Source organism: Taeniopygia guttata, chromosome 8 (assembly GCF_048771995.1).
Source record: "Taeniopygia guttata chromosome 8, bTaeGut7.mat, whole genome shotgun sequence".
Classification (NCBI taxonomy): Eukaryota; Metazoa; Chordata; class Aves; order Passeriformes; family Estrildidae; genus Taeniopygia; species Taeniopygia guttata.
Window position 1 is genome coordinate 19,866,725 of NC_133033.1, and position 25,655 is coordinate 19,892,379.

At 37.0% G+C, this 25,655-nt stretch overlaps 1 long non-coding RNA gene across 2 annotated transcripts in view; it reads right to left on the reverse strand.

Moving 5' to 3' along the window:
- Positions 1-23,826, reverse strand: part of LOC115496230 (uncharacterized) — a 42,577-nt gene extending 18,751 nt beyond the window's left edge. Inside the window, exons 1-5 of one of the 2 annotated variants that reach the window (XR_012057127.1) lie at positions 23,641-23,826; positions 17,418-22,424; positions 14,258-14,320; positions 4,535-4,597; positions 696-858 (exon numbers count right to left, since the gene is read on the reverse strand). This is a non-coding gene — a long non-coding RNA (uncharacterized lncRNA). Of the gene's footprint in view, positions 1-695; positions 859-4,534; positions 4,598-10,460; positions 10,522-14,257; positions 14,321-17,417; positions 22,425-23,640 lie in introns of those variants that run through there. The other variant, XR_012057128.1, reaches the window with a different exon arrangement.
- Between the last annotated feature and the right edge of the window lie 1,829 nt (positions 23,827-25,655).

Consider the following 25,655-nt stretch of genomic DNA (forward strand, 5'->3'; position numbering starts at 1 on the left):
TGTGCTCTTTCCACACACTGCCTTATTGACAAGTTCTCAGCAAGATAAACGTTTGCTTTCCAAAGTATGAGCATACCTTCCATTGCATTAAGAGGAACTACTGTTTAATATCAGAGATTACATCAGTTCTACATATTTTTAAATTATCTCAGCTGAAGAAGCCTAAGTCTGAGAAGCCAATTGCTGTAGGTATCACTATAAACAGTGTCAGTGCCTGACACCAGCCCTAAATAAATCACTGAAATTACTTCCATTCCTGTTCTTCAACAGGCATCTTAACACACTAGAACCAGACCCAGACCAGCCCTGCAGACCCAGATCCAAAGAACAGGCAGCATCTAAAGATGCATCTCTAGTCATGAGGTGCTGAGGGATAGATTTGTACTTCTAGGCCACTTTGTGGAACACCAGTTTCAGAGAAGGAACTATGTGAATACCCATCTCTAATTTCCCTAGATTTTGAGATCCAGGCCATGTCAGTGTCCAGTATCTGACGCACAGGGTCAGAGAGCTGCAGCTTTTCAAGCTTTGATAAACCACACTTCCTTCTTCTGGAAGGCCCTGCCTCTGAGCCTTCATGCTGCTGATACAGAAATGGCACATGTGAGAGACTCAGACAGGGGGCTTGAGTGGGTGAAAGTTGCTCCTATATTTCACAGATAGCTGCAGTTTGCACATGCAAAGGAAGACCATACCTGAGAAGTTAGAAGGCAGTGGAAAGGATATAGTCCTTATTTGCAAAGGTACAGAGTAACATGGAAAGTCAGGGGACAGTGCAACTCCTGGCCAGGTGACATTTTGGGACACTTCTTTAGTCCAGCCAGCCCAGTTTTCTGTAATCCTGAAAAACACAGGTGGCTACAACAGAAGAAAGGAGAAGAATGTTCAGATAAACCAGCAAATTTCAGCATTAACTTTCCTAACTCTTGTCCATGACTTCTTACTCACCTCTAGATGGAAAATCTCTTCAGAAAACAATCATACACTTTATCTCCTTCCTGCCCAGCAAAATCAAAACCCACTCAAATAGCCCTTACACCACTGTAGATTATGTGACCTGTTGGATTTTTACTTGTTCACTTACATGAACTGCTGAGAATTCCAAAGGGCCTGGAAATGGTGATAAAGGTGTCAGAGAACATTTCCTATGTGTGTTTTGACAGAAGACAACCTGAGCAGGATGTATCAATTCATGAAAACAGTGAAAACCTTTGGACTGAAAGAAATTTGCTTTCCCAGTGAGTGGGTCCACTCTGCTGGCCATATGCCTGGAGTAGAGTATAGGATTCAGCAGACTGTTGACAGTCAGCCTCATTATGAGGCCTTGCTCCCAGATTGCTAATTTAAAAAATGTACACTGCTTCCTTTAACCCATATATAAATGATGGATTAGAGTCACGCCTGGGGGCCACGAGTTTTCTTCTTCTCCTCAAGAAACTTCTGCAAGTTCTCAATAAACTAAGAGATAAGCCTTGATGAGGTAAATTATTATGTGTTCTGCAATGCAACATCCCCATGGAAAACTCATCCTGTGTCATTTTTGCTGCTTGGTAATATTTCTTTTTCTCTTCTACAACTGCACAAGTGTGTAAAACTTCTGCTACTGCTCTCCACCAATTTTCCCCTTCCTTCTCTTTTCTCATCTCCCATTTGTTTCTTGATGTATTTTATCTCTTTCTCTATATCAGGGACAGAAAATTGAAGCAAAATTGGTGAAGAACTTGTCTTATCAGAAATGTCATTGGCTACAGATGTTTGTTACAATCCAGCACTATTTACTTTTCTGAGTATCATGAGAGTCACACACAGCGGTAAAGCTGAGCTATGTCAGGGTAGACAGCACCAGAGTCCATAAAAGTGATGGAAGGAGAAAGAGGAGGGACAGGAACATAAAGCAACAGTAAAGGAGTAAACTGCTAGCAATACCAACCTTTTCCTTGCTAAGTGGCTGCTTACCACAAAACTCCAGGGACTTTTAAAAAGTAGTGATTTTGTGGAATTTTAAGTGAAAATAAGAAGCAAATTTCATTGTGCATAGGTTCTTTCTTATTCCTCTTTGCATTCATGTCATAGACTTTCAAGAAAGAATTTTCCATTTAATTTTCCACTCATTCATGCTTTTGTCCAACAACTCATGCAAGTACTACATACCTATATGCAGGTTTACACACCTGGCAAGTATTTTTTGCATTAACTCACAGATTTACAAATTTTACCTGTTTTCCTGGACAAAGTGACACTGGAGGAGAAATAATTCCATTGCTGTGAACATTCTCGAAAGAGGAGCAGGTAAATGACACCCAAACCAGCTGCCCTGGGAAACAGAAATCCCGCTTGGCTGGGGCAAGGGGACAGGCTGGAGTCTCTTGGCTTTTATCAGCTCTTTAAATCCTTTTTCTCTAATGGTGTTCTGACAGTTTGATCCCAGATCTCTCTGTTTAGTGATGAACTGCATCATGTCAGACACCATGCTCTAGGCCTTCACTGCACAGGAGCTGCTGCACCCAGGGAATACATTCCTGCTGTAATGTGGCACTGTGATGTTTGTTCAAGCAGAATAAATCTGTTTGGGGTTTATGATAAAAAGTAATGTGCAGCACACTCAACTATGCTCACACTGTTTTTAAGTGCATTTTATAAAACTTTATGATTGGATTCTTTCATGGAAGGTTTGATGAAAGGCCCTGTGAGAGATGGGAGGGCTGTGAAGATGAGCAAAGGTACAAGCTTACACTGCCAGGAGCTGGGACTGGGACTCAGGTTTGTAGTAATTCCCCTGGAGCAGTGGTTTGATATTAGTTTAGAACTTCTATCTGTTCACATTTAAATTAATCTAGAAAAAGCTGACAAGCAGCAAAGAGAAATAGAAGGCAAAATGAGGAAAAACTGAGCTTATGCACAGGGAGCCATTAGCATTCCATACTGAAAACTTTATCATGCACAGATCCCTTAATATTACTTCCATATGTTATAGAAAAGGGAAAAATGAAAAAAATTAAATTTGACCACAGCAGAAAGAGATTTTTAGAAGCACAAATATAAAATTGTACTTAAAATTTTGATAAAGATGAAATATTTATATCACTATATCTGCATTACCTCTATGTTTTCTGAATAAATATTATGGCGAGGAACATATCAACATTACAAGTTCTAGTCTAGTCTATCACTACAACTGCTGGCTAATTTTATTTGAATGCTACTCTGTCATCAGAGTATGGTTCAATTACAGTTATATACATAAACATAGCTGTTGCTTAGCATTTAGAATACTCTTGCCTTATGTTCGCTGTTTTTTTTTTTTCTGTCAAATATTTCTCTATATCCTTTCAGTTCCCCTGGTGAATTATTATAGTCAACATCACCATCAGGTCTTCCTGCTGCTTTCAGTTCTAATTTTATTTTCAACTTTACCCTTTTGTTGCTTTTTGCTCATCTGCACAGACTGAAGAGAAGTCATGAGGCTTCTTCCTCTAAATCCCTCTGGAATTAACCTTTCTGCCCTTCCCAGACTATTAACTAATTATTCACCTCTTCTCCTTAAACTGGAATCATTGCTATCTCCTTGTCTGTGGTCATCACATCTGAAACCTCACCCTTAAAGTCTGCTGAAGACACTAAAGATCACCATCTTCCTTGCTTCTGTGTACCAGGTGACACAGTTTATATACCCCCAATCTTTGTGTTCTCCTACATGAGAAAAGTTTCTGGTCCCTGTCACAAGGCCTCTCGAAGCTGATCTTGCATTGATTCCAGAGCAACTCTCAATGCAGTGATGCTAAACATTCATGATTTGGGATTTTCTACTGCTCTGAGGAATTCCTTCAAAACCCTTTCCTACCTCATGGTTTTAGATTTACAAAATCCACTTTATCCTCTCTCCTGTTGCTCTCATCTCTTCCATACTGCAAACAAGAATCTGATTCACCAAGAAGGGAAGTATGACTGGTGGTGCTGCATGGCTAAAGACTGAGTACATTCCTTTTAAAGCACTGATTTGTCTTTCTAATCCTGTGATATGTCTCACCCCCTTTTAGCTTGCAAATCCATGATTTGCAAGCCAGGGCCTATGATTTACAATATATTGGTATATGTGGTATGTGCAGTGTTTGACTTCCAGTAGCGATTTAAATTACCTGTATTTTTTGCAGAGTTTTGGTTTACTTTTCCATAGCCTAAGCAGATGAGAGCTTTTCATGTGAAAAAGTATTTTTTACATTCTCCATCTTGTTTAGTTAGTAATGATAATCAACATAAACAATTACAGAAAACTTTCTTTTTTACCATTTACTTTAGTTTTCTAGCAGTTTTTCCATCTAGAAAGACACAGATGACTAAGCCTATTTTAGGTGTGATGATATAAAACTAGAATTGTTTTTTATTTTCATTTTCCTACCCAGTGAAGTATCAGCAATGTAAAGAGTAAAATTCCAGAGTGCATGTCAATAAAATGAAAAGAGTACAGGTAAAACAAAAGCTGACAGAAGGGAATTAACAAATGCACACTGAAGATGGAAATAAAGGATAGAATTACCTTTTGATCTGCTGTTCTGAGAAGTCTCTGATGTAGAGGGAATGATTTTCTTTCTATGGAATCCTACAGAAACACAGAAGTTTGCCTACTTATTAAATAAAAAAGGTTAAGTAAAGTCTTAGGAAGTTAATTCAAAATTCAAGACTAATTTAGGTTTCTTGAAATAATCATTATGACCACAGCACTAGCCTCTTCTTATATATTTGCCTAAATAATAGTTATAATAAAGTTAAATAATTAAAAACCATTCTTGTCAGGAGAGGATTTTATGCTCAATCCTGAAGAATGACACTTGAATGTCTAAGTCAAGGGCATGCCTACAAGATACTAAATTGATAAATTGGTACAGAAAAGCTGAATTAGGAATTTGAATATGCTTTGAAAGTTTAAGACTGTTTTAGAGAGGAAAAAATTGAAACAATTAAGGAAGATTGCAAATTACAGAAAGAACAGTCTGAAAGAAAACATGTCTAGTATAAAAGATTGACTAAAATGCATAAAAAAGGAATAGACAGGAAAGCAGATGAAAAGAAAAAACGTTATAGACACAGTAAGCCATTATAGTTCTTTTGTTTTATGGAGGGCTAGCTCAAGTCCAAATTTTGCCATCTCTCATTGTCATGGTGGATTTAGCCACTTTCAATAGCACATGAGCCTGTAGTGCTGGCCCTTGAGCAGATGCAGCTGTGGCATTAGTCCCTCAGCCCCCCAGAAGGGAAAACGCTGCTGCTGAGCTCTGTGGGCACAGCTCTCTGTGGGTACCGGCATCACCAGGAGGTTCCTGCTGGGACAGGACGGTGGCACTGGGGACACTGCTGTGCTGCCTTGGATTTCTGCAGTTTCCTCAGTTCTTCTACCTTGTACCCCTCCATAGTAAAAATGCAGCGAGTGGGACCGGATGAGGGCAGAACAAAGTCTGGCTCCAGACCAGCAGGTTCTTACTGACCTAACAACTACAAACTCGTGACTCTCTGCTGAGAGCCCAGCCTCAGCTGGATCCCAATGGTCACTGAACCCAAACAACCTTCACCAGAATCCAACCCAGCCATCACTGCAGGTAAACAATCTCCACACCACATTCCACATGGGAAAACAAAGGAGAAAACAAATAAAGATTGTTTTCTCTGCTCTCTGTGCTTTTCCTGAGAGACAGAATTATGTCTCTCTGTCCAGATAACGTCAATGTCACCCCCCCCTCTTTCAGTGTGAGTGAGCAGGGGCTTCTGGCGATACCTTAGCAAAACAGGAGGGTGCAAATGCACTGATTCTCCATCATGCTCAAGTCCTGCACACCCTCCCAGGACACGCCAGCTCCTGCCAGGGTAGTGTGAAGGCAGCTGATATCTGCCAAAAGTTTCCAAGGTCTTCTGCCAGTCAGCCTAGATATAATGGGCTTCTCCAGGAAACAAAAGGATATAATCAGGCTTCTTACCCTCACTTTGAAAGTAGACAGTAATTTCAGAAATCTCTAAAACATATTCCAAATTTTTGTATTGACAGCTACATTGCTTTGGAGAAAATAACTTCTCTCACAACCAAGCGTGTTTTAACTTTTACTTATGAATGACTTCATACCTGACTTCTGTATTTTTAAATGTATGTGCCTCTAAGGTAGAAGATGTAAAATCTAAAATAATTACTAAGCCTTGTAGCCAAAAGGAAAAAAAAATTAGAATCGTACTTCTGTGCTGGAACATTAACCTATCAGAATTACATCAGGCTCAGGTTTTCACACTGGCCAGGGACATGCTATAGCATGCTGAATAGGATTCTTTATCTAACAGTGACACCTTAGAGTGTTAAATTACAAAATAATTTTCAAGTCCAACTACTGGAAAAACTGCCTCCTCTTGGGTTAGTCACAGTTCACAAGTAGGAGCAATTTTACCATTTTATACTTTCAGTGACATCTCCTTTTAATATTTTCTTTTTTAAAAATCCTGTCTCCTAGAGTTTTTGTCTTATGCTGTTGCTTGAGGATTTAAACTTTAAATGTCAAAGTCTATCAGAAATGAAAATGTTCCTCTGGAAAGGTGAATCAACTCATGCATTAAGGAAACGATGTCACAAATAAAACCTTCATGTTCAGAAAAAACTAAATCTGCATCTATTGGTAAAATAAATGCTTAGTTCCAGTGTTTGGTTTTCAGCCATAATGATGGGATTGATAGTACAGGCAAAGGTAAGAGTATGAATAAATGCTTTTGAGCAATTAGAAGCAATTAGAAGCAAGCAACAATTTTTTGCAAAGTAGACTGATGTTAATTAACAAATAATTAATAAACTGAATAAGTTTCTTCATATGGAGTGAAATAAGGATTTATTTTAAATAAAGCCTGTTATTCTTATGACTCATATTGGGGGGTTTAAAACAATTTAATATTTTAAAACAGCCACTCAGGGTCTTTCAAGGATGTATGAACCTATGAAGAGAGATCCTGAGGGAAAACGATTTATGCAGTGCAATGTCACTGGAGTGAACTGTTTTTTTCCTAGAGTTTATGACAACTTTTTTAACCTATTTTCATCCGAAAATCTACTGTTCTTCATTTCTTCACAAACTGAAACAGAGATGTAACTCTAATCACAGAACTAAGTAATTTTATATTTATAATGGGTAGTTTCACTACAGAATCTGCAGTAAATTTTGGAATGTAAATTACTGTCTGACTTCATTATTATATAATTACATTCTAATGGTCTAGATTAGCTACAGTGTTTGATTGTACTGCTTACACTACAAATAATAAACATTATTGCTTAAAAGGTTAGATATTTCATGTCTATTAAGAAGTCTTTCTCAATGGAAAATAGTATTTCAAATATATAGTGGAGCATCATACTCCACGTAGCGATGTAATACCGAGAAATATCATAACTGATGCTACTAAATGAAAATTTGACTAAATACTGACTATCTTAAAATTCTAACTGGTGCTAGTTAGCAAGATGAATCTGAGTAAGTTCATGCCAGTTTGCTGTGGCTGTACCAAGAGGCAATGTCAGTAAGGAGGAGTCACACAAGCTGCATTTGAGATGTGGATGCAAACTGTGAAAGTCAGACAGCCTCTGGAGCTCCCCTGTTTATCTGCCTCCCTGCTACGAGGGCCAAGGCAGGATTGCTGTTTCCTGCCTTTCCCAGTGTCAGGCTCCAACCATCCCAAGCTTATAGATGATCAAATGAGCTGTATTCTGCTGCTTAGCATGTGCAGGGAGTTAGATCTGTTTATATTTACTGTATATACCCCTGAAGACTTGGGTCTAGAAGTACTGCAAGCACAATATATATAAAAATAAACATTATATTACATAACCATAAAATCTATGAGGCTGCTTACATCTCAGCAAGAACTTGGTGACCTAGTAAAAGTTATATCTATGTCTGTGTTTGAACATTTCACTGAATGAAGATTGTCCCCCACATCATGACCTATAAAGAAACAATTCTGCATCCAGCCAATGGCTTTAGTCTTTTTTTTTTCCATTTTACCACTATATTTAGGTATGTATAGGATCTAAGGGGTTAAAAAGATCTGGTAAACGCTGTAACTTTATCTGCCCAGCCAGATCTACAAGAGCTTGTTTGCTTAGAGCTTTTGGGCACCAGAGTGACCTCCCTGTTTTAAGTGTCATTCTGGAAATTGTGTCCTTCTGTCATGTTCTTTCCATTTTGCATCCTTTGTCTGCACTTTGGACCCTTTCTAACACATGAGTGGACCAGCAGCATGATGCACCTTAGCAGGGAATAAAGCATGGCCACTTCTTTGCCTGTTATTTCAGTTTGCTCTGGTTATTTTCTTTAAAAATCACTATCTGGAGAGAGGGGAAGAAAAATGCTACTAGGGGACCTGGAATATGCTGTAGGTCATGATTCTCAAGCATAGTACTGCAGCTTTTGCAGTCAATCACAACTGCACAATGTAACAGAGAAAATGAAGGCAGAAATCTCCCTGCATCCTCCAAAGCCCAGGCATTCCCTCTTTGGAAAACCAGCCATGCTACACACTGACACAAGCCAGCTTGGATAAATGCTGTGTTTTGTGCTCACATGGACTACCACAAGGATTTCTAGCCTCAGATGTGGGATGTAATAGTAACAGAAAAGTCATATATGTATAAAATTTACAAGCATGCTGTAGGCTATTCATCTCCCTGCTTCCCTCTCTAACCCCATGAGGTTTAAAAGGCTGATATACATTTTACATCCTTTCATCACATGTGAGGTAAGAGCATAGAAAACCTCAGTATTCTCAGGTCTAGGACTTGTATGACACTGCAGACCCCAGCACAATTCCCTGGGTTCACATCAAGTTCAAGTTTCCAACCTTTAAAGAGATTAGGCTCATTGTATTGTACAAGGCTGTTTTTTGGGGGTTTTTTGACATTTATGCTTGAGTACCAGAAACATACATTTAAGTGTTTGCCTTAAAACAAAGAGATAAAAAACGAATTTTCTAACTGAATACAAAGTGAACCTGTGATCTTGACCTCAAAAACCCCTCCCAGGCTGATTAAACATCCATTAATTTAGTGTTTGCCAAAATATTTTACTTAGGGCAGGTATGAAAGACCTAGACTAGTCCCAACATTTATATGTTAAATACACAGCACACAGCTATGATTATAAATCTCCTCTAGATGTAACAGCTTGCTAGGCCTCTGTTATTTTGAGAGAAGAGTAGGAAGAAAGGAAATCTTAGTCAGTGAACTCACCTGCGGCCTCACAAATTGCCTCATCCATTGCCACTAATACGAGCTTACCAAGCAGAATTAATTTCTTTGCCACCATGATCTTTTTTCTAGTCCAGAGATCAAGGTCATGTTACACCCACAGAACATCAGCCAGATGTGTATTAGTCTTCATGTGACGTCCTAATTCTTATTCTTGAGGCAGGAGCCACTAGTGGCCTATTAGCTATTATATATTATAAAATCTTTCATGTATTTCTGTCATTTACAGCTCCTACAAACTGCCCTTGCACAATGCACTAATACATAAGGCTTGGGAAACTGACCTCTAAAGAATATTAAATAGCTGTGTGGCAGCTAAAAACCAATTATCTCTGTGACTATTTAGATATACCTAAGTAATTTTTAGCATTTATAGTGTTGGTAATGATCCCTCTTGGTGCTTTGATATCCCAATTCATGGCTAATCTATGCTCACTGCTTTGTGTTACAAATGCAAATGTGTTTGCATTGATATAAATACTAGACAAAATTAAATTAATGCCTTATTATTTTCAAGCTTATACATGCTAAGCTACTTGGAGCTGTCATTTTCTTTTCTATGATCTAATTACAAAGCCTAGAGGGATACAGAGAGGAAACCAAGTATTTGAGGAAATGGGATATACATGCTCCAAAGTAGTCACGAGCTCAATGGGCTGCGGGAGCAAAGCCCACCAAGCTGAACACAGGCTAACCGTCAGCAGAATGTGTAGGAACGATAATAAATATCTAAGTACAAATGAAAAAAAGCATCCCAGGAGAGCAGTGTAGCTGCCATGTGACTGAACCTGTGTAGGAAAAAGCTATTTTATGCATTGTTAACAGAATAAGTAAGAAAGCAATGTTTATGTGCCAAGACTGTGCTCCCTTGGCTGCACCCAGACCCAGCAGGACCTAACTTTGCTGCCACACTGACAGAAGGGAGATGATGAGTCTTATTTCGAATGAAACCCCCTGTCCTTAATGGTAACAGGCAGTTTCTGAGATTTTTTACTCCAAGTTAGTGATTCTCTTGTTCTGCACAGATTTTTAAGCATGCCTGGAGACAATTCCACCAGAGTAATAAAGATAATCTCAGGTGGTTTGAAGGAGATTGAGGGAAATAGGAATAATGATCTTTCATATGATCAACTAGAATAGAAATTTTAAAAAGTAGTATCATGGAAAAGGAAGTAGTAAACTTGTACAATTTTACCTGGGGTAAAAATGATCCATTATGCAGTAGTATGAGTCCCCCCAGCAAGGCCTAGATCAAGATAAAAAGGGAATAAAATTATTCAGGGTTCTGCATTCCAGTACACAACAGAATCCTTTTTACCACAGTTGCCACCCAAATATTTAAACTACCTGTACAATATATAGAGCTATGCATGATTTAAATGTCTTCCCAACTTCAGAAATTAACATTGCAACTTTGCAGCTCCTAAGCAAGTTGCTTCTACAATAATAGAATTTTAAAACTCTATGGAAGTATATGTTAGAAATTGCCTGTTCAAAGAAATTTATGATTTTATTATAGCTGCATATTGACTATTCCTACAATAACCTGAAGGCAGAACCAAACAGTTTATTTATTCAAACTGCAAATGAAATCGGGCAAGGAAAGTAATTAGCAAGCAACAAAAAATAATGGAAAAGCACCATAAAAGCGGTTGTGAATTTATGTGGGTTGTCAGCTAGTTAGAAAAATAACAGCTTAAATTTAAAAAGATCAACTTTTTTTTTTTTTTTATACACAGCACACAGTATATAAAGATTAACCAGGAAGCTGGTTTTGAAAAAGCCCAGAAATCACAGGGTACTCTGCACGTTGCCCCGCCACTGCTGCTTATGAGCAGAAATGTTAACTCAAGAATCAGAGGTGCCCTACAGGCACCCTGGGGGATAGATTGAAGCAATGCAAATAATATAAACTAAAAGAAACTAATTTTCCACAATACAGATCCTGTGGAGGGTTCTTCCCTCTGCAGTATTTAATTTTTATATTAATAGGCTACATTTCTTGTCTGTGAAAATGAAAACTTCTTAGAACTAGGAAGTTTTCTGTAGGGCCAGTGATCTGTCCCATTTTCCTCTTAACTGTACCCCCATACAGCAAACTCTCAGCTGCAGCCATGCCCCAGCTTGGGCACCAGAATGTTCCATAACCAGGCAGTTCAGTCCCTCTGGCTGTCTGGAACTTCAGGTTACACACTGCTCCCTCACCTCCTCCCTGTCTGAGGAAAGACTTCAATTTTCTGAATAGGCAATAGTTCCTCAAATTTCTGAACTGAGTTTAAGTCACAAGTTAGCTGTTTCGGGAAAAAATGTGGGTGTCAATTCATGTAGTAATGTTGCTTGTCTCCCATTTAATCCATTATCCATTATTTATCCATTTAATCCTCTGCCCTAACTCCTCAGTCCCTTCCATTCTAGCTCTAAATCTGCCTTGGTTTAATTCTCTCTGAGCTGGTTTCCATTCACATGTGATGCTCTGACCCCTGGTGCTGCCACTCCTTCCCCAGCTGGGGGGGCCACGGACAGGAGGCTGCTGGACCCAGGAAAACGAGCCCAGAACCCCAGGCCAGCATAAGCCAAACAGCCCAAGGGCCCTGGCCAGGGCAGTGCCAGGACAGAAATATGCACCAGCAGTGGCAAAAAAAAGATCACAGTGTTTTTTGCTTTTTAAACTATGCTAAGACCTTCTCAAAAGGCACTCTTATTTAATAGGACTCTCTCATTTCCCCTGCCCCTACAAAGTAATTCATATATGGTTTTACCCATGCTTCCTTCTATTCCCCAGCTGCAATGCTATCTTTATAAATATTTTCCTACTGCTTAATGTAGCTATGAATTTCATAAAGCTCAAGCTAAAAGCAGCAAGAAACAGCTGGATTATCACACTGGTGGTTCTGTTTTTGCATGGTCACTGCGCTCAGTGTGGAAAGAGAGTAAATAATGGCTATTACTATTCTGATGAATAAGACCCTGGTGAGGACAAAATCACAATTTCAAAAATAAAAGGGTGAATTCATATGCTTATTTTGGATATTTGTATTCCTTTTAACTGAATGTTCTCTTACACCATATTTTACAAACAAGGCATATAATTTGTTTCTTTCTTAAATCTGGAGCAGAATGTTCCTAAATAACATAAAATCCAAACTACTACCCCCACATTGCAGCTATGGCTTATAAAGTCAGGTTTTGAAATAAGCCTTAGAATTTCACTGAAAACCATTGTAGGCTTTTGTCTGTGATTTTTATAAAATACACTCCAGCAATCAGATGTGAATCATGTTCAAAGTCTTGAAAATCTGTAATCATGAGAATTTGAAACAAGAGAATGGAAAGAAAGAATAAAAAAAGTTATTACTTCTGATATTTTGCATTATATCAGAAGCTGCAGTTCTGTGACCAGTCATTTGTCTGAGACAAATATATAAGACCTTGTCTCCTAAAAACAGAGGGATGAGGAATCAAACTAAATATTTAAGATTTAAAGATGCTTCTAAACAATTTTAGGAATTTTAAAAAGCCAAGCAAACAACACATAAAAAAAAAAAAAAAAAAAAAAAAAGACACCAAACCCCAAAAGAAACACATAATGTTCAGAAAATAGCAAGATTTTTTTCTAAACAGAAAAATATCAGCTGCTCTTTTAATATTTTACAGGCTCACATTTTCTTCTCCTTTGAAAAATAAAGATACAAAAAGGCACTCTAACTGAAAACAACAATAAGATACATAATCCTTCCACAGGCAGTCTCTACTTGAAAGCAGAAAATATTATAGAAATATTTAAGTACAGAGCAAGACTGCATTTTTGGAAAGGACTGCTTAGTTATCCTCACATCATAAAGTTGCTTTTGCATCACAGAGTGAGTGTGGAGGAAACAGAAATGAAATAGATGCTCCTTCCACTTGCAGCTTAGCCAGATGTGGTCCAGGGAACAATTCTCTCTCAGCAGACAGCAGTGGGTGGAGTCAGAAGTACCTCCCATGCAGGTGGTACAGTGTGGCCACGGCTTCGCCACACAGGTACTGCTCCAAATTAATTCCATGTGTAGATGAATTCAGCAAAATTTTTGCTTTCAGCCTGCACAGATTGGGAATTCCTTTCCCATGCTTTATTGAGATTGTGGCATATATTCTGGACAGAATTATAGAAATTTTATGTCTGATATATTCTATTTCTTTTCAGATACTTTCATAGAGACTTTCTCAACCTGTGTCAGTGGCTGAATAAAAATTATGTACATAGGGTACTCATGTCTACCAGGTTACTTGTTGTTTATTTGGGTATTTAATATAAAATAATCTTACTTTAATTTCCCCATGTATACATTTTAAGGCAAAAGAAATAGCAATGAAATTTAAAAACTCCCTAACATTTGTATGCACTAATACAGGTTAGTTGCATTTAAGTTCACAATTAAGTTCCTTACTAGAGAGGAGTCTGAAAATATCTCCTGTGTGTTAACTCCTGGCTTCTTTTATGCACTGCATTTTATCTCAATTAGCTTAAGGCTGTAACACCTTTGACAGATTAGCATTATTTTACATCTGTTGTACAGAAATAAATCTGTAGCAAAAATATTATCAAGTTTCATATGGGAAGTTCTAGCAAAGACAAATTTATCATACAAGGATGCAGCTCCAAAATCTCTATACTCAAAAGTGTGTAATGGGATATTAAAATCCATGGGTTCTAAATGTATTTCCAAACACAGCAGTGTGCAGGCTTATGGCAGATGGTAACAGATGCCTGGGCTCATCCTCTTTATGTTTGTCTTTTTCCCAGCTCCTCAACAGGCAAAACCCACTTGCTTATTTGTGTCCTCTGCAGAAAAGCTCACAGGTCCTGGCTCAGGGCCAGGTTTACCTACAAAATTTACCTACAAAGTGAAATCCAATTCCCGCTAAAATTCTTTTTAACCCAAATACAGCCATGATTTCACCCAGTGACTTCACCACAATGTCTCCAGAAGCAAGCCTGGAAAATGACCTTACACTGACACTGCAGCTCCTTGGATGTCAGCACTCAAAACTCTGCTGATTTTCTCAGAAGCACTCCTGAAAAGAAGGTACAATTAGGTGGTTTATATTGAGACATACCTGGATAGCTCTGAATACACCAAGTCACAAAACATCCACTGCTCTAACATAGCAACTGTACACACAGGAATGATTTCTAAATGACAGACCTTAATCAAGAATAATACCCAAGCTCAGACATGAATAGGAAACATGTACCAGGTTACTCTCTAATTAAATATGGAGTCAAATACTTAAAATTAATTAATATGTTAAACCCTTGGGGTTTATCTCCAGACAGAGATTCTATAAGAGAATCACTAGATACATAAATTATCTTTTGAGAGAACAATGTTGTTTACCAGTTCATTTGTTTTGCAACGTTACTTCCAGAAATTACCTTCCATATACATATTGGCCCACATCACATTGATTCATAATTAAAAGATGATTGTTAAGGTTACAGTGTTAAACTATCAAAAATTAGACATGTGCAGTCCCAGTTTCCCCTTAAGTGCAAACTCCCAGTCTTCCTTTCTTCCCCTCCCTATTCCCAGTCCTGTTCTGTCTCCCCACCACCCTAATGCAATCAGTGCTACTGAGGAAAACAAATCCCGATGTTCACAGATTTGGAGCTCAGATCTCACACAGTCCTCAACAAGCAGGAGATCTAATGGCACTAACAGTGCACTTACTGAGAGTTCTTCTTAAATTATATCATTTGTGATCTCTGTTTTCCATTTCCAGAGAACCTCAGTGAGAATCTTGCCAGTATGCAATGTTGCCAGCCCAGCGTCACAGAAAGCCACTAATACAAGTCAGTAACAGAGAGTAATCACTGCCACAGAGAAACTCATGCAAACATGCAATGGGATGCAGCAAAAACATCCTCTTCAAAAGGTACACCACCTTTTCTGCCTAATTCTACCAGTTCACCAAAAATATGCATCAGAATAAATTTAATCATGTCCAGATTTTTCTCTTATAAGCAGGGAAGGAAATAGTCAGCAGAGGAATGAGATAACAATCCTGGGGATATCTTCTGGTGAAGAACTGAACCTTAAAGGTACCTTGTATATATTCTGATGTTTAGCTATACTAGCAACTCATATTCAGTAAGGAATAAAGGATTCCCATAACTTTCTACTGATTGGATTAAGCTTGGGTTCACCAAGACCAACTCATGGTTTATCTGAAGTCAACCATTATGTTTTTTATGAATGTATTATTGCTTTCTCTAAAAAAATTCTGGAAGCTTTCAAAACCTTAGCATAACCAGAGAGGAACTGCACCATTATTTCTTTTCCAGTCAGAAGTATTCCTTTTCCAGTCAAAAGAAGCACAGCTAATCATCTATAATTGCTTGATAAATGTCATTCTGCAGTGTTATAAAGTAACTGGTGTTTGTCAAGAATGTCTCAAAGGGTAAATGATTATTTATTTCAAAGTTCAAAGGGTAAACAGATATTTAGCTGGCATTACAGAGATACTCTGGCTGGAAGAATACCAGCAAATGTATTGGGCAGTTTTCCCCACTCTATAGTAAAGGATTAATTTTCACTGTCCCTTGCATGACCACTGAGTGGTATTTACTGCCACTTTTTTGTTCCCTACTAACCTTTAATTTACAGTTCCTCCAGTGAGGTTCTTACAAACGCCTGAGAAATCATTAGCCAATTCCTGAAGTGCTAAATCCAGAGATAGGCACTATCCCAGGACATGCACAGCAGTAAAGCAATTCACAGTCAAACCAAAATGAAATTATTTGAGAATGACAGTGATTAAAAAAAAAAAACAATTTCAGATTGGTATATTTTAATTCTATAAATAAGCTTGTATAGTTTTGCTGACACACAGGTTTTCAAAACAAGTTTCAAGACAGAAATTAAGTTCAGAAATGTTTAAAGCGCACACACACACACATAAAAACAACAGCAACAACAACAACAAAAAACCAAACCAAAACAAAAAAAAAACCCACCCAAAAGAACCCTGCAAGCTGATTTAGGAGCAAATTCTGACATCTGTACTCCAATTTTTGAGTCAGGCTGATAAAAACATTAAGTCATCTCTAACTACTGATAATGAATGCAATCAAGCCATCTCAAGAGAATTATGTTTCTGAATAAATGCCAATTATATGATTAGAACTTACTTAGCACTGTCATCACGTTATTCTGAACAAAAGCAAGTTTTCTTTTTTCTTTTTTGCAACTGCTAGACATACTGTATATCCAATATGGCATTAGGAAATTAAAAATCACACTATTGCCTAAGGATAAGATGCTTAAATTATAACTATTCACTTTGCTTCAAAAACCTCTATTTGAGCAGTATTTTATACATATTTTAATGTACAATCTCAGTAGAATATGGTGTACAAATGTAGCATTGTATGTTTTGTTAGAAAACTAGAAACTATTTCTAAAATGCTTCAGTTTCTTGTAACTGAGCTTGTGTAACTTTTGAACTTGTGTTGTCTCCACTCCCTCACTGAATCCCAGCACAGAGGCTGAAGGGTTTCTTTTGTTTTGTTAGCAGAGACCACTGATACTCCTGACTACAGGGAAATACCACACATGTAACCATAATGCTCCTGACTGAACAGGTTTTTGGAGCTTTTCTGCAGAAGTTTTCCCTTGCATAACCCTAAAATGCTCTATAAAAGAGACTAATCCCCTAGAAAACAAAATGGTTGAACTACTTACTTTTTAAAAATTTTTTATTTTATTTTATTTTCATTAGTGGAAAATACTTCTCAATAAATCTATCAGGATGTTTTCCTAGAGCCATATTTGAATGAAGGACTCAGTCAAAAAGAAATGGAATGATTAAGTAGAAATAATTTGTCTAAAAGCAGAGGGGTAAAACTAACATCTCTGCTTCCTATCAATGAATTACAAAATTCCTTTCTTTGTAAAAGGGAGAGAGGAAACTTTTCAAAACCTCCATAAATCAAATAGCAGCAGCAGCCTGAAGCAGTCTAGACAGTAATGACCCACAGGTCAAGAAATGATAAGTATTTTAAGCAGGGATGTTTCTTAAATTCAAAGATTTGAATTTTAATTCATTTCTAAGTAAAAATGGTAATAGATACATATCCTTTCATGTCACATAAGTAGCAAAGATCTCTTACTTTTATTCAAACAGGGGATCCATATACTCAGGTCTCAGCCATCCTCTGCCTGAAAAGGTCAGAAGCAGTATATCAGGATCTGGAGAGGCAGAATTGAGGAAAAATTTGGATTCAAGACCAGAAACTTTGCGTTCTTTCATGTTTAACAATCTCCTGCAGCAAAACCTACCTGTGCCAAGTTGTACAAAATAATCTTGACACTGCAGAAAGTCCTTACCTGTGGGAGTCATTGTAGGAAAACACAATTTCAAGTAATGTGATATTGCTCATGCAAGCTGAGACAAAAATATCAAAACTGCTTCTCCAAATAACATACAATGGGGACTTCAAGGTTTGTAGGCTTTTTGCTGAAATCTTGTGTTATGATTATTATCACACCCAAGCTGGCAGGCTAACAACAACAGAGCACAAACAACAATATCATGCCGTGTGAGCAATGAGTGAATGACAGAATATTACAGCATTTCCTCTTAAAATAGATCTCCATAGTCTGTTCTCTGCTGTACAAACAAAACCAGGATGAAATTAGGCAAACAAGTAACTACCATTTGTCATGAGTGACAACAGTTAAGGGTGTGTTTCAAATTTCAGGTGTCCTGGAGAATGCTTCAACAAATATGTTAAATGCCTGCTTGTTCTTAAAATACTTACCTAAAGTGATTCTAAGAATAAATCAACCTATGGCAAATTTAGACAAAAAATCTTGAGCACACAGTTGTTAAAGTGAATTGAGAGCAACATATATTGCTCTTATTTCCTTAACCCTTTCAAAAATACCATCCTTGCTATGCTTATTTTTGTCGTAGCTCTTAGTGGACCAACAGACATTCAGTTTTTAGAACACTCATCTATGAAAACTCTCAAGATATTTACCTTTACTGAGATTTTGTCCTGCTAGCTATAAGAGTGCTCCACATTCCTGTGAGTACTCTCAGTGGGACTAATTCCACATTGAACTGGAAGAATTGCAGATTCAACAGGAAGAAATGCACTCAAATACTCAAATATATTGAGACTTCCTGTTTTATATCAATGCAATAAAGAGGAATAATCAGCTCAATATTTTCTTTTGGAACAAAGAATGCCTAACTCAGTGTAATTAGGACAAAATTCACACTTTGAAGGAGATGACATAGTAGGAATATGTAAACAGGACAGAGGAAGCACCCAACAATTCATGTCCCTGACAATGAGAAGGAACTCATCCTAGGAATTCCAGACACATAGTGTGCCATATGGACCCTTGTAGACTAAGAATGAATTCTACTTCCAAAATGTCTTAACATTTATTAAAAACCTCTCTCCTTATTTCTTCTATAGTTTATTCTAAGTAAATAGTGGATATGTTGTGTCAGAGAGTAGGAGATAATCAGGAAAAATAGCTTCATTTTCAGATTCTATAGGAGACATTCTAGCATGCACTGATAATAGTTGTCCGATACACCAAAGCACAAGGAAATGGATTGATTCTCTTGCTTGCCTCTGGCCATTTCACCTGGTCAGGATTATCACATTTAACTCCTTGGCACAGGACAGGGGCTGGCAGTCAGCGGTTACTCAGTTACAACTAAACCCCCCATATACTTAGCAAAACATGGACGTGAAGTGTACACCACAATTTTAATTTTTAGTATTAAATTCTTGAAGAGGTAAATAAAAATCATTTTACAAAAATGCATTTATGGATGTTAAAGTGTTTATACAGCTAGGAGATTTGTTTTTTCCTCAACAAACCAATCATACCTGTAATAAAGTCTTTTGTAGCTGGAAGCTACAAAAATAGTCAAGTTCCAAGGTATGAAAATAGTGACACATGAAACAATGAGAAAGTCTCCAAAGTTGAATGAATTTTCAAAGAAAAAAAGGAATGTCATTAAGATAGAATTAAAATCAGTGGAAAAAGAATAGCTTGAATAAAACAGATTTAATCATAAGGTTGATTGAGATGTCTGTGAGAGTTGATAATGGTTTGCAATAGATTTATAAGTAAATTAGGTGTAATAGAAAGGTGTTAATTTTTAATGAGAAGAACTCTCATTACAGAAAAAAAGAAATCTAGACTTTTAAAGTTTTACACTTCATTTATGATGGTATCGGAATTTGGTCTGAACCTGTGACACTTTTACAAGGCATTTTTGTGACTCAAGAAGGTTTTCTGGCTGTGCAAGTTTGTAAAGCAGCCATTCTTTATTGGTTTCTGCTTATAAATATAAAATTTAAAAATATAATTAAATACATAATTATATTTTTGATGGCTTCACAAATATAATTTTATTTCCTAAAGATCATGTAGATATTTATTTCCAGGCACTTGAACCATAAATTGTTTCTCAGCTGTACATCACTGCTGTTCTGTTGCTGATCCAGAACCACAAAGGAAAGTTAGCATTTTTTGAGGAAAAAGGAAGCCAGTGCCCATAGCTCCATGCCTGAAACACACCTATTTCAGGAGGGCATTCATTGCTGGGAGCTGCAAATCTCCATAGGCACCTTCCTTTTACCTTGTCAGTGCTCTGAGGTTGTCAGAGGGCTGGAAATTAATCCATAATCTTGATGGCACTGATTCTGTAGGACAGGAGAGCATCCTATCACAGACCCTGTTTTGCAGGGCGCTGAAAAATGCTGCATGATCTCTCACAGAGCTAGGAGATGCCATTTCAAATATTAAAACCCAGCAGCAGTGCCAGGGGCACAGCCAGTGCCCAGACCTGCCAAAAGAGTTTGTCAATCTCTGCTGCAGACATGAAGAAGTTGCTACAGCTAAATTTAATATTGAGCTCAGTTCCAGTACTCAACACTAAGCTCATCCTGTTCCCAGCCTGCCTTTTTTAAATATCATATTTCAGCCTCTAATCTACACAGAAGCAGAAGTTATCAGATAGATCAGTACTCACAGCAGTGCTGAACACTTCATGCCTTTAAAATCCACTTGTTCATCTCCTCACTTGGGACAGAAAAGAGCCTGAAAGATCTTTCTTCCCATATTGCTGTAGCAAATACTGCAGGATGGGAGGAAAACCAACAACCCAAACCCATTACATTAACATTCTGAAGAGAGATGAAAACTGGATTTACATAGGAAGCAGTTTATGTACATATTAAATCTGATAGAAAAATAAGATTTATTAATTAACTTGAGCCTATTCCTACAGCATCTGTAGTAGTTATGGATATAGCTTTGAAGTCATAGTGTACTAATGAGAATATCGATAGATCTCAGCATGTTGTATCATTGCATGTATCCACTTTACCACAGGGTAAAAGATCTTGTCAGACAGCATCAAAATCATGAGAAATTTTACAGATCCGTGTTGTGAAAACCCTTGATTACTCTTGGTCAGAAACAATCTTCACCATTTAAGCCAGAGTTAAACCCCAGCTTTGCTGATTCTCTTTGACTGTGTTCTAATCTTACCGTGTGCATCAGCTCTGTTTTTTCACACAACCATTCAATGCACTGTCATTACCTGTGACAGTGCAAATATCAGCGTCTGTATTCTGGTGCCAAACAAAGGACTTACCTCAAAAAAAGCATTATCAATAACACATCAGCCTAAAATGTTAGCAGAGTTGTTTGATAGGACTAGCCAGTGTTAGTATTAGGGATCTTACATCCAGGGCTACTAAAACAAGACATCAGCTCAGACTGTGTGTGCATGTGTGTGCAGGCTGAAGATGCTGTGCAGGTGCCCACACAGGCACATTTCACACGCAGGCCCTGCTGCTTCCCTGAGCACGAGGCCAGCTGGGTGCACTGGAAGTAGTGGTCACAGAAACACAGAGATGTAAGTGGGTATATTTAAACTCCTCAGCTTTGCAATATGTCTGTTTTACTTAAGCGCATCACGAGTCACAGGTATATCACATTACATAATAGGCTCTCCTTTGGGGAGAAATACAGAACTATAATCTTCCATAAACAGCACAGGATGAAGACTTAATAGATTGTAGACTTATATTTTTCATATTTATCAATAAGTCACACACAATACTGAACAGGAAAATTATATTCTCAAAATCATCCAAAATACAATAAACACAGTTTGGAGATGCAAAAACCAGGCTAGAAAATAAATCATGGGATTAATATGCTGAATACAATTTGAGAGGGTAAATTTGGGATTTTAGAACTTAACCACCTGTCATTCTCCTTGAAGCGCTATGAAGAGAACAAACACTGCACAGCAAAGGTGACCTTTATTATAGCCCTCAAAGTTTCATCCCACAAGAGGACCTGATCACAGACCAAAACCTTAGTAATGCAAAGTATGGCTGCTCTGTTTTCCCTTGTTCTTCTATAGTAAATACTATTGACTTCCATATATTCATCTTATTGATTTTTTTAATTATATGCACAGAAAAAAGTGATTCTCAAACGTTCACTCTGTTACTGTGACTAATCATTTTCTCTCTCACCTAGATTTTACACCTTGAGGAAACAGTTGCATCAATGATATTTTCCTTTCAAGTGTCCTGCATATGTCAAAGAGATAAGCATTAATAGCCAGATAAACTTTATAAAGAGCAGGATGCTGTTTAAATACTAAATAAAACCAATAATCAATAAAGAAACTGGAGGCAGAGTATAAATTTGCCTATTTTAAACAATTCCCTTCAGCCATATAAAATGCAGTGCTGGCTTATTAGTTTCTTTTTCTCTTAAGTTCTCGAGTGAAAAGGCTTTATGTCTTCCTTCTTATTGTTTCCTTCTAATGAGTTGTTTTGATGTTCATAAAAATGTAGCTGTACACTAAATTTACTAAGAAATATTGCAGACTTTCACAATATTACCAAATGTTGTTTTTTTTGACATTATTTACTAAAAAGTCACCTGAAGTGAAATTTGAAGCATGGTATAGAAAGCTGTCTACAAGGCAGCTTCTTGCCACGCTATTGGGATTTTCTCAGGTTTACAGGATACTTAAAACAATGGTCAAAGTGATTTCTGAGTTCTTTATACTTATCTCACAACGCTGTCAGAAGATGGGAGATGGGACAACAAAGTATCTGTGTTAAAAAAAAAAAAAAAAGAGAAAAAGTAAAAATTACAGGCCAGGCTGTTATCTTTAGTTCTCCCAAAGTTCTGCAATAACTTCTCCACCTACTTGTAACTGTCTGGGGGAAAAAAAAAAACGTCATTCTTCTGTTAATTGTCAACAGTCTTTCACTGACTAATTAAAAGCCTGTTCATATAGGAGCTACTTTGATATCCAGTGGCACCCAAACTGCAATGAGAAACATTCATCAGACTTCAAAGATAAAATTAGCAATGTATATAAAATACAGAATAAATAGTGTCTGAACACAGAGATGTATTACTAACTACCACTTATTGAGGGAACACGTGTCTATTTTCCAGCAGAATGCTAACAGCACTCAAAGAATAGCAATCATATTCATTCCAGAAATAATCATTAAAGAAAAAAAAGCAAAGAGAAAAGAGGCATTAAAAGAATCAGAATATTATATTCACTGTGCAGAACTTGCACCAGCTGTGGCAAGGATGTTACTCCTGTGACCCTTCTGGGTAAGTGGTGTGTTATGCTTTGCATGCACCAATTATGAGAAACACCTTCATCAGAGATATATAGAAACAAACTCTTTAATGCAAATGATTACAAGAAAGTAATCCACTTTATTCTCTAAAGTCTTTAAATTTTAGCTTTTTTGCAGAGCAAAACTGCACATAACTGGACTGGCCCACACGGAGTTCTTGAGAGTACTGTGACTTCAGTACTCCTGTAGTTCTTATTTATACAACCTCCATCCATTTATCATTAATGAAGCACAGTCTCTGTTCAAATTTAACTCCAAGACTAGAAGGGCCTGAAAGGTGGAGCCATGGATTCGGGTTGTGCCAACATTACCAACATATTTGTTCTAGTACACAAATAGAGGAGCAAATGTGCAGCAACACAGGACCCCTTTCCCAGTCACATGTGATCCATCCCATGGAGATTTCAGTGAGTGCATTTTTGTGATAACCACCACATCACAGGGTAAGTGCTCCTGGCCCCTGAACAAGGGTACAAAAAGCAATTTGTGTCCTGCACATGAATAATTTGAATATAATTTGAAAAGGAAGGGCCACCAGAGAAAGACATGGTGAAAGAAAAAAGTTGTCTACTGTTTCTTCCTGTTATTGAAGCTGTAAAATATTTAACAGTATTCACCTGATGTTAGGCAATACAACTGACCTAAGTGCCAAACCTTATGTACAGACCTTGTGGGCTTATCTTGGAAGTCTAAAGAAATATTTTCAGAGGAGCTACTCTATACATGAGAAAAAGGATGAGAGTGAAAAGAAAGAAAATATAAGAAAATATAAAACAAAATCAGTGTATAGAGTCAATTAATGCATGTGAGAAAATAAAACCAAACCTGGAAAAAATAAAAATAACTCAGGCAAGGGATGCACAAGAGATTAAGAAGAAAAATCTAATTCTCAGCTTTACTGAAGTAATTTAGTCATACACTTTACGATTTCTAAGGTTATTTGAAAGCCCATTTAAACAAAAAAGCTCACTTTTGCCCCTCTCTTAATTATATCCCTTCCCTGGGGAGCTACTGGTTTTAAGGAAGAGCTGGTTCCTAACTGGGTTCTCACATGGAGATTGAACTGTAAATCACTTCTCAATGTGGTTCCATTGCAAGTACAGCTACTGTGGATATTCTATCACACTTTAATGAGTCAAATGGGTCACGTATTTATGTTTCTGCTCTCAGATCTAATTGAACTAAATAACATAAGTAATATTAATAATTATAATTATAATTGTAATTATAATGATAAATGCCATTATGGATATTTAAGGCTGGTATAATTGTTAATCATTTAATCCAGCTTTTTTGTGCACTGTCTCAAGACTACATTGAGGGTAGATATCTAAACTAATGCATCTCTGGCTTCTTTCTAAAGACAATTTCTAAAGCAATTGAAATCTCTCATGAAAAGTGTTTTCGTTCAGGAGAAACAGTCATACACTGGGAAAAAATCCCACTCAAGTTTGATGGTAGGATTGTCATATAATGGTTTTGGAACACCATTCTTGTTAATTCTCATGGTTTTTAGATTATCCACAGTCCACAAATAATTAGTATTTCTTCAAATTATTTTCCTATTTACCTTATGAACTACACCGTGATTAGGTTTGTAAGTGAGAATTTGTCACCAGAAATTGAGAAATGAAGGGCAAAATGTAATCTATTCCTGAGCTATGTGGGACTGAGCAGGGAACTTTCTACCCCTGCTTAGAAAACTTAAAGAAACCATTTTTACAGGTCCTGTAAGTTTGGGTGTTTTTTTTTTTTTTCTTTAGCTCAATGTAGATTTTCCTGGGATTTTAATTGGTTTGTTAACATGTGTTCACTCATTAACTGGTTCACTAAGGTTAACTAAAGACTAATGTCTTATTTAAAAATATTCTGTCATTACCCTGCACCCACATATTTCAGCTCAAGAGCAACAGAAGGTGTTTGGCTTCCTGCAGTGTTATTTAAAGACCTATAGAAATAGACATCATTTTAACCTACGTCTTTATTCACTATTTTAATGTGGGCTTACAGCCTTTTTTTTTAGAGTGTGTTGCAATTAAATAACTCATCCACGTAAAATAAAGATTATTGCCAGACTTATTTAGATGTAACAAATCTGACCTTTTCTTATTTTTGTTTTGAAAATAATAACATGAGAAATGTTTGGTCTTAGTTAAAAAAAAATCAAGTCCACATATCTGTATATCTAAAAATCTTTATCTCACAAGAAAAATGTCAGTCAAAGAATCATAGTGGAATATGTTCCCCATTAAACTTATTTTGTTGACTCACTTTTCCACTATTTCTGAATTTTTCCTTTCTCTTTTTTGTTTTAATTTTGTAACATTGAATTAGAATATCCAGTCTAATGCTGTGCTTGCAACCATAGAAAAAAATGACATTTTCTAATGGTCTTTTCTCCTTTAATTACTACATTGATAATTATAGTTCTAGATTTAGATCTCTGAATGTAATAATTTTTTCATTCCAGTCTCAATAACAATGAGTAATAGAAATTCATAAGGATTAGAATATACAGACTCTTACAGATAATGAATCAATTTCCATTTTTTGGTTTACTTTGACATAGGCAAACCAAAGGGCAAGAGACATTTACATGAAAACAATTAACAATGGTACATCAGTAAAAATGGTTTTCTGTGTTACAAGCAATCTGCATTGGGAAAAAATTACACCAAATGT